The sequence below is a fragment of the Saccostrea cucullata genome, unplaced genomic scaffold (genome assembly GCF_032062105.1).
Source record: "Saccostrea cucullata isolate Sc308-1 unplaced genomic scaffold, CSIRO_AGI_Scuc_v1 ctg17, whole genome shotgun sequence".
Taxonomy (NCBI): domain Eukaryota; kingdom Metazoa; phylum Mollusca; class Bivalvia; order Ostreida; family Ostreidae; genus Saccostrea; species Saccostrea cuccullata.
The window spans coordinates 116062-131241 of record NW_026932411.1 but is presented as its reverse complement, the minus strand read 5'-3'; the positions used below and the strand labels follow the sequence as shown (position 1 = coordinate 131241).

Below are 15180 nucleotides of genomic sequence, written 5' to 3'. Positions count from 1 at the left end.
TCACATTCTTGTACACATTTAAAAATCAGATATTTCTGCTTTAGATGAAAATTCATTACATTACAATGATCTATCTTCATTGGTTAAATATTTTAAAATATCTTATAATGCTTACACAACTTTTTTGATAAAGGTATTTTCATCAAGAGAAATAACTTATTTTTCACAGTGTACATTCTAAGCAAGAAAATATACTAACAAGTCAGTAGCATTTGTCGATACATGTATTTAACATACTCTAAAATGAGTACAAATTTTATGATTTCAGCGAAAGGATTAAGTAGTTAAACATGTATACATGTACAAAGAATAACATAATTAGGTCATGCACTTGTATAAAAATACCATATGACATGAAAGTGTCCACAGCAAAATTGAAATACCAGCAATAACATTTGTCATGTATTCTCTATTGTAAATTTATGAAAAATCAAGTTATTTGATATTCCAGCATACAAATAAGAATGGGAAATCTTTACAGGTCAAATTCAGACAAGATTGCGTACATCCTCCCCATTTCATAATTATTCCATATATTTTCTTTCTTTTTTCTTCTGTATCTTTCAATTTTTTCAGCTGTCCTCCCTCTCATCTTCCATGACCATTTTGAAAATCTCTTTGAACTGTACAAAAAATGCAAATCCACCAGTTCTCCCCTTCCTGAACAATTTCTTTGTGGCACAGAATGATCTCTACAAAAATTTCAAAAATGAAAATAAAATAATTCTTAAATTATTACAAAATCAATTCTACAAGTTATATTACAGTAACTTATCATCAGCAAACAAATGTATTCCTAATTCACCGACACAGATATAATACGAGATAAAACTAATGCTATTTATTTTATACTAGGTGTTTTGTGAAATCCTATGATGTAATTTGCAAGACACTGTTGGAAGATATGCTTCATAATAAAATTATAAAAAGATTTTTTTTTGAATTTTGACAATTGAATTGAATTTTGCAAGACAAGTACACTATTGGAAGATATGCTTCATATCAAAATCATAAAAAACAATTTTATTTAATTATTTTGTCAATTGAATTTGGAATGTTCAAATAGTATTATTCATGTATTAATTCAAATTGCCAAAAATTAAGAAGATTCTGACGCAAATATATTACTTTTGGACAAAAAAATTTACAGACAAGTAGATATAGGCAGAAAAACAGACTTTGTGATTCCTGGATATCCCAAACTTTGTCGGTAAGAATATAACACAGTTCTATTAAACAGTGTGTATTTACCTCAACTTTGAAGCAAGCCTTGGATCTTTGGATTTTTTTCCTATGAGAGGCTGACTGTATATTGAACCTGTAAAACAAATATTCACACAGTATTTTCTAAGCATAACTAAAACTTAAACTACAAAAAAAAAGAGAGTACAAGTTTGTAGGTTCCGGGTCTCTCTATTCTTAAATATCTTACATTTTACCTGAAACTAGGTTCTCTATAGTGTTGGAAATTTTTTTTTATAAATGTCAGTCAATGAATACATAGATGTAAATATTCAATGGATTAGCTTTCAATACATACACATGTATTTGTACCTTGAAAGTTGCCTCTGTTATATTATTAATTTTTTGCTAAGAAAAAAAAATCCAATTTACCCCCTGAGGTTATTGTTTAGTTTTATAGCTTTTAAAGCTAGCAAAGTCTATTCATACTTACCATATTTTATAAGTGCATTGGATTAAAATTGTTTCATATTATGTAGAATAAAACTTCTATATCAGTGTATATTATTGAGTTGAAATTATTTTTGATGAAGCCATGCAAACAATGTAGAATTATAAAGGAACAAAAAGAAATTATCAAGAAATATTTTGTCATAAAGGAGTCATTACAGATTTACACTTTGATTTTTTATTGCAAGTATTTTTTTTTTACCTTTAATATTGTGATGATGCAATCGTCTGTCAAAATCGGCTTTTGGATCAATCGCCAGTCTTATCAGCTTTGGGCTTCTTGGACTTAATGAAAAAGCAGCACTGTGACACTGAACTCAAGTTGTTGAACATGTTGAATGCATCTATAGGCCATAAAAACAAACATTTGTCATTAAGTTGATGAAAGAATTGACTTGATAACGATCTCAACATGCAAAAACACCAAACTGCTGTACAGGGTTTCTACTTTCACTTTTAAATCAGTACGTAACAAAAGTCAAAACAAAAAAGAAAACAAAGTAATGCCTTTAGCCTAACATGTAATTTGTAATGTTTACATCCATTCAGAAACAAACTTATCCAAAATTACTTACAGATTATCACTAAATTACTAACGTTATAGGTTTACGAAATAAATTAAATTAATTAACAATTACAAGTAATGTAAGTGCTATAGAAATAACTTCATACGAACCTGTAACCGTAATGAAAGGATATTTAAACAATATGACTTACTTTTTCCAACACCCAGCACTTCTGCTGCAGAAGTGACGTCAAACATGACGTACACTTTCATCCGATAGAAGTCAAAACCGGTCTGGGAAAAAATACGGATTTTTTTTTATTTTACTCAAGTAATAAACCAAACCCAAAAGATTTGAAATAAAAAGCAAATCAATTTATTCTTTATCAATTTTGTCCGGGATATGCATTATTACAGAAAAAGAAAATTGTGAAAGTTTTTTTTATAAGGGAAAAGGGGGGGTGTTAAACAGAGTAGAACTTTACATAAGTAATTGCTGACAGATTCTTTTGAATTGATGTACATTTTAATTACTATTGAGATATAAAATTGCAATTTTACTTAAGTATACCAAGGGCAAATCAGTGAACACTGTTTCATATGATTATCATATGACCACTGTTTCATATGATTCTCATATGATCACTGTCAAAATATTTGTATAATTTTTACCTGAGTATAACAAGGACAAATTAGTGAATATGGTTTCATATGATTCTCATATGATCAGTTTCATATGATTCTCATATGATCACTGCCAAAATATACATATGATTCTCATATGTAGGACCTTTCATATGAGAATGATATGTATATTACTTCATATGATTAACATATGTATGATCACATGATTCTCATATGATATGCCACATATGATTCTCATATGATTGTTTACACATATGATTCTCATATGATCCACATATGATCCTCATATGAAAGGCAATGCATATGTGGATCATATGTGGTTAAATTGTCTATGTATTGTTGTATGGACTTTTGATCTTGAATACTGTATCTCCATTCAAAAATCATAGTAAAAGAACTTAATTTTTCAAAGTGTAGAATGATGAGATTTTCTATTGTCATTTAATTTTTGTAGACTGAGAGTTGAAGCATTAATTTTGTAATTGATTTGAAAAGTTGTGAACAAGATTACAATATTAAATTTTATTGAAACCTTCATAAAAAAAACTCCTATTAGGACTTTCAGTTCTTTGATTTTCCTGGGAAAGGTGCACTTCTGAATGCAATTTTTTTCCCATAAATGCTTAGAAACAAGACAAATAAATATCAAACATTATTGTAAGTGATAAGCAAATATAATTCATCTTAAACGCCCAGTCTTACAATCTTATCCGATCGTGATGTATAGTGCTCTTAAGTAGTTTAAGACAATCTGTAAATTCTATTGGTTTAGAAAATATATATAGGGTTGAATTTTTTAAAATGGTTAAAGACTTCGACAAAATAAGACATTAAATCATTCGTAAAAGTAAAATTTACTGTTCTGCAAGGGTTCCTATGTGTTTTGACCAATTGATCATGTCTCGATAAAACGACTGGCTTAACCACCAAAGACCAAGTTTTAGTAAAGACCAGGAAGTATTTTTAAGATCAATGTTATTTAAATAAAAAGTTTTAAACTGCAGTTATCCGAGCAACAACAAAACTACGAAGTGTTGATGATAAGAAATTTATAAAACAGAAAAATAACCCCATATTCTGTCTTTATACTTGTACATTGTACCGAGTTATAATCCAACATACATGTACGTATTTTGGTAATTTACATTCAATTGGTTTGTTAGCAATATTTGAAATATTCAGAACTTGCATATTACTTTTAAAAATTAATGTTCACCCTAAAAAGAAAGCAATGGGTAGAATTAATGTTACAATCTTCACAATTGTTCCACTTTCTCTAAATAACATTTAAAATATACAAATGAGCATTACAAACAAAGACAATGTTGTAATGTTTGAAAGCTTAAGCCATTAAAATCTGATCTGATAATCCTTGAATTTTAATTCTGAAATAAAGAAAGACAAAGGATAAATGGGTTTTTATATTGCAAACTTTCAACACCGATCTGACACTTATAATTTATTCTGAAAATTTCCTGGTGTTCATAATATTCATTATATTTTGCATCTTCCCAAAGTCGAAACCCCGTAAAACTTCTATCGGTCAAGGGTTTATGTGGAGCGGACCAAAAACTCTTGACTTGGGAAGACGTTCATTTTGATGCTTTTATAAAAATCAGGATTCCCGTAATTTCGATCCTCTTAAAAAGAGTGCACGATATGACATTATAAATAAAAATGTATCATGGTTAAATTAATATTTTTTGCATTGCAATTCTATTTGTCGGTTACTAGTTTTGACTTAACCTATGCAAGAAATTTAAATACATAAGAAGTTACGAATTTACAATTTTTTTTTCAAATCTTTATGTAAAACTTAACCAATAGAACTTTTATTTTGATGTTCATGTATAATCCTCATGAAATCATTAATGTTAAGTTAATTTTACGTAAATAATTGCTCAGAATAGTTAATAAACAGATGTGTTATAACATCTTGTAGATTACCCCTAACGTATTTTTCTAGTAAAATATGAAACTGATAAAATGTATGGTTGTAATATTTGGCGATAAATCAAGCCCAAAGGTCCATAAAACAACACAAAACAGGAGCAGAGCAAACGCGGACCCCAAACACCAGTGTCAGGACCAGGTGCCACGGAGAAGTGAGCATCCCCTTACACCGACTGGCCACAAGCGCCGTGCGCCCCCTATCACGATCGAGAAACAACAAATAAGCCCACCCCGCCAACTTAGCGTGTATTCACTGGACCAACAACGAACAGTTTTCAGTCCGTTAATTGATACAAAGTTTAAAGAGTACTAACAAGAGAAGCTCTGAGTAGCTCCGTAAGTAGGTCTTGTGATATGTGACAACAATACAGCGAGATAAAGTAGGAAATGTGGCTAGGAAATGTCCAGCACGTGCAGACGGTAAACGGAAAAGTTATATTTTCATGCGCGGATCTAGAGGGGGGTCGGGGTGGGGGGTCAGTACCCCCCTGGAATTTTCAAGGTTAAAAAATGTATATACTAAAGCAAGAAAAAAGTTACCATGGACCCCCCCCCCTTGGATAACGCTGACCCCCTAGTAAACGCGAATATGTGTGAAATAGGTATAAAGAGTGAAAGATTTCAGTCAATAGAAGTCATAGACTACCCCCCCCCCTCCGTTTTTGACGTTTGGGCAAGTTAAGGTTTTTTTTTTTTGGATTTTTTTTTGACAAGGGTGGACCCCCCTGGAATAATTTCAGTATCCGCGCCTGGATTTTATTTCAGTCTTTACCACCTTATACTATCTGCAGTACCCAAGTACAGACTGTATCTCTCTTGCATTCATTCAAACTTCAATAATTAAGTATCCATTATGACATTATTTTTTGCAGTCATGTACATGTATTCAAATTTCATTTTGGATAAACATACTTGCATTGAAACTAGGACTTTATTTATTGGCGCCAGATTAGCAAATTAGGCGGTTTTAACTGACAAATCAGCTGAATGAGAATTAAAATGGCATTGTGGGCATTGTGGTTACGACAGTCGAATGCTACAGAAATATTAGACTTGGGAAAAACAAAATCTAATGGTGATCGGAAGAGCACAAAGAACAGTCTTTCCATCTATTTTATAAATGAAAAGCAATTTCCACATTTCTTTAATTTCCAATTTTATTACTAACAATTTTTTTCCTACATAAATTCTAGATTCCTCAAAGCTATTCTGCAAGTCAGTTTGCTTTGCTATTCCTTTATTGTACTATCTACTTATAGTTACAGGAGAATTATACAATTGTTATGTGGGTTTCCTGGCCAAAACACTTGTGATCACGAGTATTTTATTAAAACAAAAAAGCATTATTTTTCATTTAAATGCATAAGAGATTCGCCCTCTTTTTCTTTTCCTTGAAGGGCTATTCTTCTGAACTTGGCACATAGTAAATTTTATTTTATATATTTTCTAGTGAACAACGAATTACAATCACCGGTGACATCTTTTTTAGTATCTAATATTTTTATTCTTTTCATAAGAACAATGTTTTCAGTTTATTCAATATTAATCATAGATTGACATGAACCACGTGTTCGAAGTAGAAGGTTAACATGTAGCTGGCGTAAACGTTGCTTTTCATTCAACGATTGGTCAGTTGTTCGTGGCTAAATCCACTATGCGCTTTAATAATAGGTGTCATATAAGGTAAAAATAAAATACAATGACTGTCAGAGTAGAAAATTCTAACAGCTTATAGGGGAATTTTGGAAAAATTGTCACTTGAGCTCCAATTTTCATCGTAATTTATCACAAAAGCAGACATAATGTAGATTATAATTTTACACCCCCCCCCCTTATGAAAATCATGTTATTTAAAAGAAATAGACTAGTACTTTCCTGATAACCCTTAAGTAGCTAAATGTTTTCGCTGTCAATTTATTGTTTTGTAAGTTTATGTAATTCTAGTATGCAATCATAGAGAATTTAAGAAATAATGTCCGCGATTTCGTGAATGTTGCAAAATAACCTTCGAGGTCAAGAATTGTTGTTTGAAAGATAAAAGCGATGTTTCAAACAACATTTCGAGACCGAGGAGGTTATTCTGCATCATTCACGACAACAAAGGCTTTATTTCTATTCTAGTAAGAAGCAGTAAAATACGACTGATCGTTCTCTAAAGAGAAACGAATTAGGTCACCATGCTGCGATAACGCTGTTCCATTTACCACCAGAGTGTTAAATTGTTTGTTTAGGTCAAAACTTAGTAAGTTACAAACAATGCAACTAAATATAGTCTTTAGTCATATTCTCTGTAAAATGAAACAAAAATGAAATTCGTATTCCAAATTTTGGCTTCATATTTTGCTTTTGTTGAAAAAAAAACTGCTTGAGAAGAAAAGCAGTCGTCGTTGAAAACGACAAAACCGATGACGTTTTAGAGAAAGAAAGACACTCACAAATGTTCAAGATTTTCATATTGAGTGCAATGGTCATACAATTCATTCTATGGAAAAAGTTAAATACTTAGGAGTTTTTATGAATCAATGTTTGAAAGGAAATGTTTTTATTGAGTCCATTGTTAAAAATGTTAACAATAGGTTCCATTTTTTATACAGATAAGCTCGTTTTTAAGATATAAGATCATGCTCTGTCATTTAGATTATGCCAGTTGTGCATGGTATGCAGGTTTATCAAAGAACCTTAAAAAGAAATTACAAATATGCCAAAACAAAATGGTGAGATTTATACTTAATCTATCTCCTTTGCATACCATAAACTATAAAGTTCCTAGTACATTAAATTTGTTGAATGTGGAAGATCGGGTAAGACTACTCAGATTAAACCATGTATATAATATATACCATGGCTATGCGCCATCTTCTAACTGGAAATTTTTCTCTAAGATCAGCTGTGTCTTCACGCAACACCAGGGCATCCACTAATGAAGATTTTTTTATACCTCATGTGAAAACATGTCAAGCAGACACTTTTTACTATAATGGCATAATGAAAAGGAAAGAGTACTTTTAAGAAACAAGTCAAACGTTTTATCTTACAAAAAGGCATTTTAGAACAAGAAAGTGATATGTTTCTGTACTAGTTTATAAAATATATTTTATTATTTTATTGATAATGTTAATGTTAATGTTATCATACTTTAACTCAATTTAGATGTTTATGCTAAAATGATTGTACCAAAATTATTTTAGTGCCTTAATGATGGATTTATTTATTTATGAAATCTGGATTAGCAACTTTTCGCTTTTGTAAGATCATGTATAATTATGTGTATTTGTTTTATGTATGATGAGATGATACCAAATAAATACTACCACTACTACTACTAATACTAACGTCACGCAGCAGCCGATAACAATGCCATTTTGTCTTTTACTCAGGAAAATTCTGAATAAACTCAAAAAATGTTGAAGGAATAAAAAATATGTTACAAACGAGATGTGCATATGTGTACAGATAGTATAGACAGTAAAGTTTAAACGTAAATTAACTAAATGATTGATATTTTAAAAAAAACTTAATTAATACAAATCTGTATTTGAGTGACAGAGACTTTGTATAAGATGAGGACATTCTGTGAAGAAGCGTTTATCTGTAAAAGTCTCAACAAAAACTTTAAAAAGTTTTAACGTCAAGGAAAGACATAGGCGCTTTAGAGTTGCTTACCCTGTGAAAGCAGAGTTAAGTAATAAAAGAAATTAAAGCCTAACAAAGGAAATTATACAACGAGAGCAATTCTTAAAAAATGAATTTCAAGCATTAGAAAAAGTATTCAATGATTGGGCATTGGATTAAACTTTGTGACAGGTACAGGAATAGCATATTTTAGAAATTCTTGACAATATATTTTGAGGTCACATTCCCATTAACGTAAAGATCTAGTAAATAACTTTAGAGTAATTTTTTAGTGCTAGATCCATTATGACGTCATAATCAATTTCAACTTTCTTTTTCCCGCACTTCATGGCTTTAACAGAATTATGTAGAAAATAGGTTATTTTCATGACATTCAATTTGAAATCATATGAAATGTAAACCGGATACTTATATTAAATTTGATATTGATTTAAAGAAGAGGCCATGAACATACTAATTACCGTTTTCTGAGAGACTGTAGGCAATCTGGATACATTTCTTTTGTCGAATATGAAGAAAACTTCAACTCTCATGCCTGGTTTTCTTAATTTTTCATTGAAAATGACAGTTTAAAATACAGCTTTTCATCTTGTTTATCTACAAATTATGCACCGAAACACCTTATTTGACCAAGCTAAAGTTGTAAAGCATCAATAAAGGAATTTATTTCTCAGATTTGATAAATCTGTAGGCACCTTTCATTTACTAGATCTTGACCTTAAGGGTGCTCCGTGGGTACAACAAGGGTATGGAGATAACGAACAATATTCAATCTCAAAGTCCATAAAACAATACAAAATAGGAGCAGAGCAAACACGGATCTCCGAAACATCAGAGGTGGGATTAGGTGCCATGGAGGTGTGAGCATCTCCTGCTGACCGGTCACACCCGCCGTGTGCTCCTTGTCATGATCAGGAAATAACGGGAAAATCTGTCGTCAATTCAGTGTATAAATAATGGACTTACAATTAGTACGAAAAACGTCAGCATTTGACTCAACGATAAATTGTATTTGCTGACAAGGTCATTGTATCTGCCATAGAACTTACGAAATGATTAGTTTTTAAACGAGACCGTTGATCTTCTTGTTTCATCAACTTGCTTGTCAATAATTTACCTCATTTTAGAAATTTAATGTTCATACGTAGAGCATGCTCTTGCGTATTAAATCAACTGATATATATATATATATATATATATATATATATATATATATATATATATATATATATATATATATATATATATATATATATATATATATATATATATATACTTACGTATGCAGGTGATGAAAGTATATTGCTACATAAGTAAGGGAAGTTTACAATAGAAAGGTTAAAGCCATCACGTTTATCATATAGTCATCACGTTTAACAAAAATTATGATTTTAAAATGAAGTAAATTGATTTCTGTTAAATCGAATGAAATGAAACTTCACACATCAACAAAACAAATATTTTTACATATTATTTTATACTTATTTTAAATTTTTAGTGAGAAATATAATAAAGATTGACTTCGTCCACGAACTTTTCGAACAACCCCCGTAAAAGCATGTTTATAATAAACTTTTGCTATAAGGTTATAGATGTGTCAAACTGTAATATCTGTAATCTGGAGAATAAAAAGATATATTGAATAATCGAGGAATGAAAAACAATACGTGTTAAAAAATGGATATACATACTTTGATGCATTTTGTTCATTTTATTTTAAAAAGCACAGAAGAGTCCACAGACACGTGTTTCAGATTTATAAAAGAGAAATCTATCTCGATTAAGAGGTTTATCTTATGAACCAAAAGATAAATTGCTGAAAATCAAAATAAAGTGAACTTTGTTTGCTTTTTGTTTGGCGTTTCAAGGATATTTTGACTTTTACATTAATAAATTATTATTTGTTTTAGGAGAAGCACTCATATAAATTATTTTCTAAGTATCTATAATACATTTAAAAGTCAACGTCGAAGAGTACTAAAAACAACTGAAATCAATTCTCAATTTAAAAGTTTGAAAGTCATTGTGCAACCAAACAGTATTCAAGCTCAAATGCCGTTTGAATAATACAAATCAGGAGCAGAGCAAACACGGACTTCCAAAACATTAGAGATAGATTAAATGACATGAAAGTGTTCAACTTTGATGCCGACTGATTACGAGGGCTGCTCAATAAATAATGTTCTGAGCTCTATGAAATACAACATAGAAATCATATGACATTAAACTTCACTTTTGTCTCATGATTGAATCGTTAATAAATTGATCGCAGTTTATGTGACCATTATACATCACATAGTTTCTTTGTGAAAAGCTAGAAATCAAGGGCTTTTCGAGGCACTGCATTTAACATGAATGGTAAGGGATTAGTAAACTAGATTGAAATTAAACATTCTATTTAAAAAGTTGTAAAATTAATTGTAAAATTGTTAAGAATCCCAAAGAAATATTCACTGAAATATGTAAGATTTACGAAGGCTGTTCAATAAATAATGTCCTGAACTGTATTACATACCATACAGATATCATATGACATAAAACGTGACTTTCTCTCATTATTGAATCTTTAATGAATTTAGAACAGTTTATGAGACCACTTTTCATCATATAGTTTTATCGTGAGAAGCTGGGAAACAAGGGTTATTCGAGACACTGCATTATAAATGAATGGTAAAGAATCAGTAAACTAGAGTGACAATAAAAGCTTCATTAAAGCTGCTGTAAAACTTGTTAAAAATTCCAAAGAAATATTTACTGAAACATGTGGCATTTACAGCAACCAATGCCTGTTTTATAGACAAATGAGCTGGTGGATTTCAATGATAAAAAATTATATAATGGGCATCAAAAATGGGTACCGTCCTTGCCAACAAAAATTATAACAACTTATGTACTGTTCGCCAAATTTCAACAAATAATATTTGATGATGTATGATTGACTTTAAGACACATAGCAAATTTGATAGACATCATATCGGGAGTAGTTTACACTGCTTTTAAGAAACGTTTGACGGTTAAAAAACTTGGTACTCAAAGGTCACTCTATATTTTGAAAAATGAGTGAAAACGACAGCGTGTACGAAATTAACAATTATTTGAAAATATCAGTAATTGTAGTTATCCACGTTTGTTTTATATTCAAACAGATATTGGAACATGAATCTATTGCTTAAAACCCTCAAAACAAAATTTACCATAAGATGTACTTGATAAAAATGACGAAGGTCTGACAAGAGCAAAGGTATGCAAGAGCACAAAGACAGATTTATATGCAATTTTCTTAAATATTAGTAGTATTGTTGTTCAAATTCGCATTCGGGGAGGCAGTTTAATTTCTGGAGGAGTCTAGAAAGCAATTTTTTTGCAAAAAAATCGACAGGTTTATCAGAGGAAGGACACAGAATCAGGAATCCACTAAATTGAATTTCTTCATGACTGCGTCCAAACCCGCAAGCCCTGAAGAGTAAAGAGGTTTTCGGGATAAACAGAAAGTTAATGTTTTTTCACATTAACAATGTTCGCCAGATCTTTGACCTTTTGACTTGTTTCTATTTCCAAACTTGAAAATAAACACCTTTCAGAAGGAAGAAAGAAGTCCGGGAAATCATTGGATCTGCCATTTTCCAGTATACTAAGGGTAAAAACAATTAGAAATTGGATAAAAAATGTTACAGATTTGTATTTTAACTTTTAATTAACAGATATTGATAAGTAAAATCATGAAGATTAAATCATTGAAAAAGCGTCTTTTGCTTCTTTCTGAGCACTGAGGACATTATTTATTGAACAGCCTTCGTATAGCAACAAATGTCTGTTTTATACACACATGAGGAGGTGGATTTCAATGAACAAAAATTATTAAATGGGCATCGAAAATGGGTACCGTCCTTGGCGACAAGGACATGCAATTACAAAAATGCTGTTTACCAAAATTCATCAAATTATCACTGATGATGTTTGACTTCCTTTAGGACACATATCAAATTTCATAGACATCATTTTGGGGGGTAGTTTACACTGTTTAAAAGAAACATTTGACAGTAAAAAAGCTTAGAACGCAATGGTGACAGGTCACCCTATGGTTTGAAAATTGAGGGGAATGAACATGGTGTAATAATATCTAAACAATTATATCAAAAAATCAGAAATTGTAGTTTTCTACGTTTGTCTAACATTCAAACAGATAATTATGCTGAAGTCCATTGTTTTAAACCCTCGAACAAATTTGCAATAAGACGCACTTGACAAAAACAACCAATGTTTGAGAAGAGCAACAAATTGCAATAGCACAAAATCAGTTTCTTAAAAGTATACATGCTATAACTTGCGCCAGTTTAAATAAGGTTGGAAATTTATATATTGTGTTTATCAATAAAAGTTACGAAAATACTTTAAATTACACCATTAAAATTAAACGCATTATAAAGTTATCAAATTATAATTATTTATAACCCTGCTAGGAGAGAAATGGCTATTGTTAAATAAATCCATCACGTGACGCCGTCGCTACTTTTAGATTGATAAACAGACATGGCGTGAAGAAAACAAGATGGGCCGTTTGAGATACAACTCACTTTTGACGTGGATGGCAAGCTTCTTACTCTTAATGATACTTATTTTTTTAATGTAATCAATCTCAACCAATTACTCTGTTATGACGCATATTAACCTTTTATTATATGATTGAACAATTTCCTTCTCTCTGATTGGCTGAGATCCAACAATGTTAGAAAAATACTATATTATATTGACCTGCACGTGACCTTCCAGGTTAATACAAGGAATTATTGCAGGTCAATATAATGAATCACGTTACCTTCCAAGTCAATATAAGGAATTATTGACCTGTTCCATTTTTTTTCTGCTACAATGGGTTCTTGTTGGAATTTCTTGTTAAAACTTTCAATTAAAGCAAAGAAACAATCTTGTAGGAGTTTGCTATCATTTAATTATATAATAAAACAGTTATTGCTGTTTTTTGCGGTCAATACGATGATTTAGCGACCTTCGAAGTACATCATTCAATTCGCCCTTCGGGCTTAGTGAATATTGTACTCCTCAGGTGTCTAAATAATCGTATTGACCTAAAAACAGCAATGATTGTATATTATTAATACTTATTTTAAAAATGCAACATACTTCGTTGTCTGTGATTTCCCATGGAAATGTGTGTCTATATATATAAGCCTACTGTTTACGCACTTCGTTCATCAATATTCATGAAAAGACTGAATTCTAAATTGCCATATATCATGTATATTGCTTAATTGTTTTGTTATTACAAAGACGTACGTCTGTGGTAAAATTTTGTGGAAAGTATTATTTTTTTATTACACTTCATGTGTTTCAAATCATTAATCATTTTGTTTCACACAAAATTTGGCGTTCATATTGCGGTGTAGGACTTTAGATATTAGTGGTCTTGTTCAAATTCTTATTCGGGAAGATATTTCAGTTTCTGGAAAAGTCTAGAAAGCAAATTTTTGCAAAAAATAATTGAAAGGTTTATGAGAGGATGGAAGTAGAATCAGGAATTCACTACATTAAATTTCTTCATGTCAGCGTCAAAACCCACACGCCATGAAAAGTATAGTAGTTTTTGGGATCAACAAATACTTTATTAGTTATCCAGTTTCAATCAAGGATGTAGGGGAATATATCCCGGGTTTTATCCCATACACCCTTCGGCCGGTTGATATCCAAAACTGCTTTACTTTTAATGGCGTGTACAGGGACATACCCCAGGTTTTATTCCCCGCACACCCTTAAATTGAACCTGGATAACGAATTTAATTCCTACGTACCCATAAAATATTTTATATTAAATAATAACATCAGAGTCTAATCAATTGTGCCTCAGTCTATCGATAAGATAACTACGAACTACTATGAATCGGGCGACATCTTATATGGTTTTTATCATAGAGAAAGTATGCAATGTGACGTCACGTTTTATTCACCCCGGCTCAGGTCGGGTGGACGGAAATTTACACCCGACTCTGTAATCAAACAAACCTCGTGTTACAAACTACATGTACATAGCAAATCAAATGTTTTGTCCCACCAACAATATTCTTCAGATCTTTCAATCTTTGACTTGTTTCATTTTCCATACTTGACAAGACATCTTTCAAAAAGAAGATACAAGTCCAGGAAATCAAAGGATATGCCATATTCCCGTGTACGAAGGGCCACACTCACAAATATGTTTCAAAAACAATCAAAAATTGAATAAAAATATAAAGGACATGTGTTACTGAGCAGGGTTTTTTTTTTTTTTTTAATTTCTTTTCAAGAATCGAGGGCATGATTTATTGAAGAGCCCTATTTTGCCCGCCGTGTGTTCTTTTTCATGATCGGGGAAAACCGTCAAAAGCATTGACAATAAAGTACCGGTATATAGATAATAGCAGTTACGTGAAAAAAGCTTCATTAAGCATTTAACTTAATAAAAAAATATAATTTGCTAAATGAATATTTTGCAAACTTCATAGTCAATACAATGACCTTGTCAGCAATTTCAATTTTTTATTGAGTCAAATGCTTACTGGCGTTTTTCATACTAATTGTTAGTCCATTATATATGCACGGATTTGACGATGGATTTTTTCGTTATTTTTCGTTATTATCCGATCATGAAAAGGAGAACAAGGCGGCTGTGACCTGTCGACAGGGAATACTCACTCCTCCATGACACCCGATACCACCTTTAATGTTATGGAGCTCCGTGTTTGCTCTGTTCCTGTTTTGTA

General features: G+C 31.2%; 1 long non-coding RNA gene across 1 annotated transcript; it reads right to left on the bottom strand.

The window, feature by feature from the left end:
- Positions 1 to 237: 237 nt before the first annotated feature.
- LOC134235072 (uncharacterized) lies at positions 238 to 2198 on the bottom strand. The gene is made up of 3 exons (XR_009985321.1): positions 1895 to 2198; positions 1252 to 1318; positions 238 to 692 (listed from the first exon to the last, which is right to left on the bottom strand). It is a non-coding gene; the product is annotated as an uncharacterized LOC134235072 (long non-coding RNA).
- Positions 2199 to 15180: the final 12982 nt, after the last annotated feature.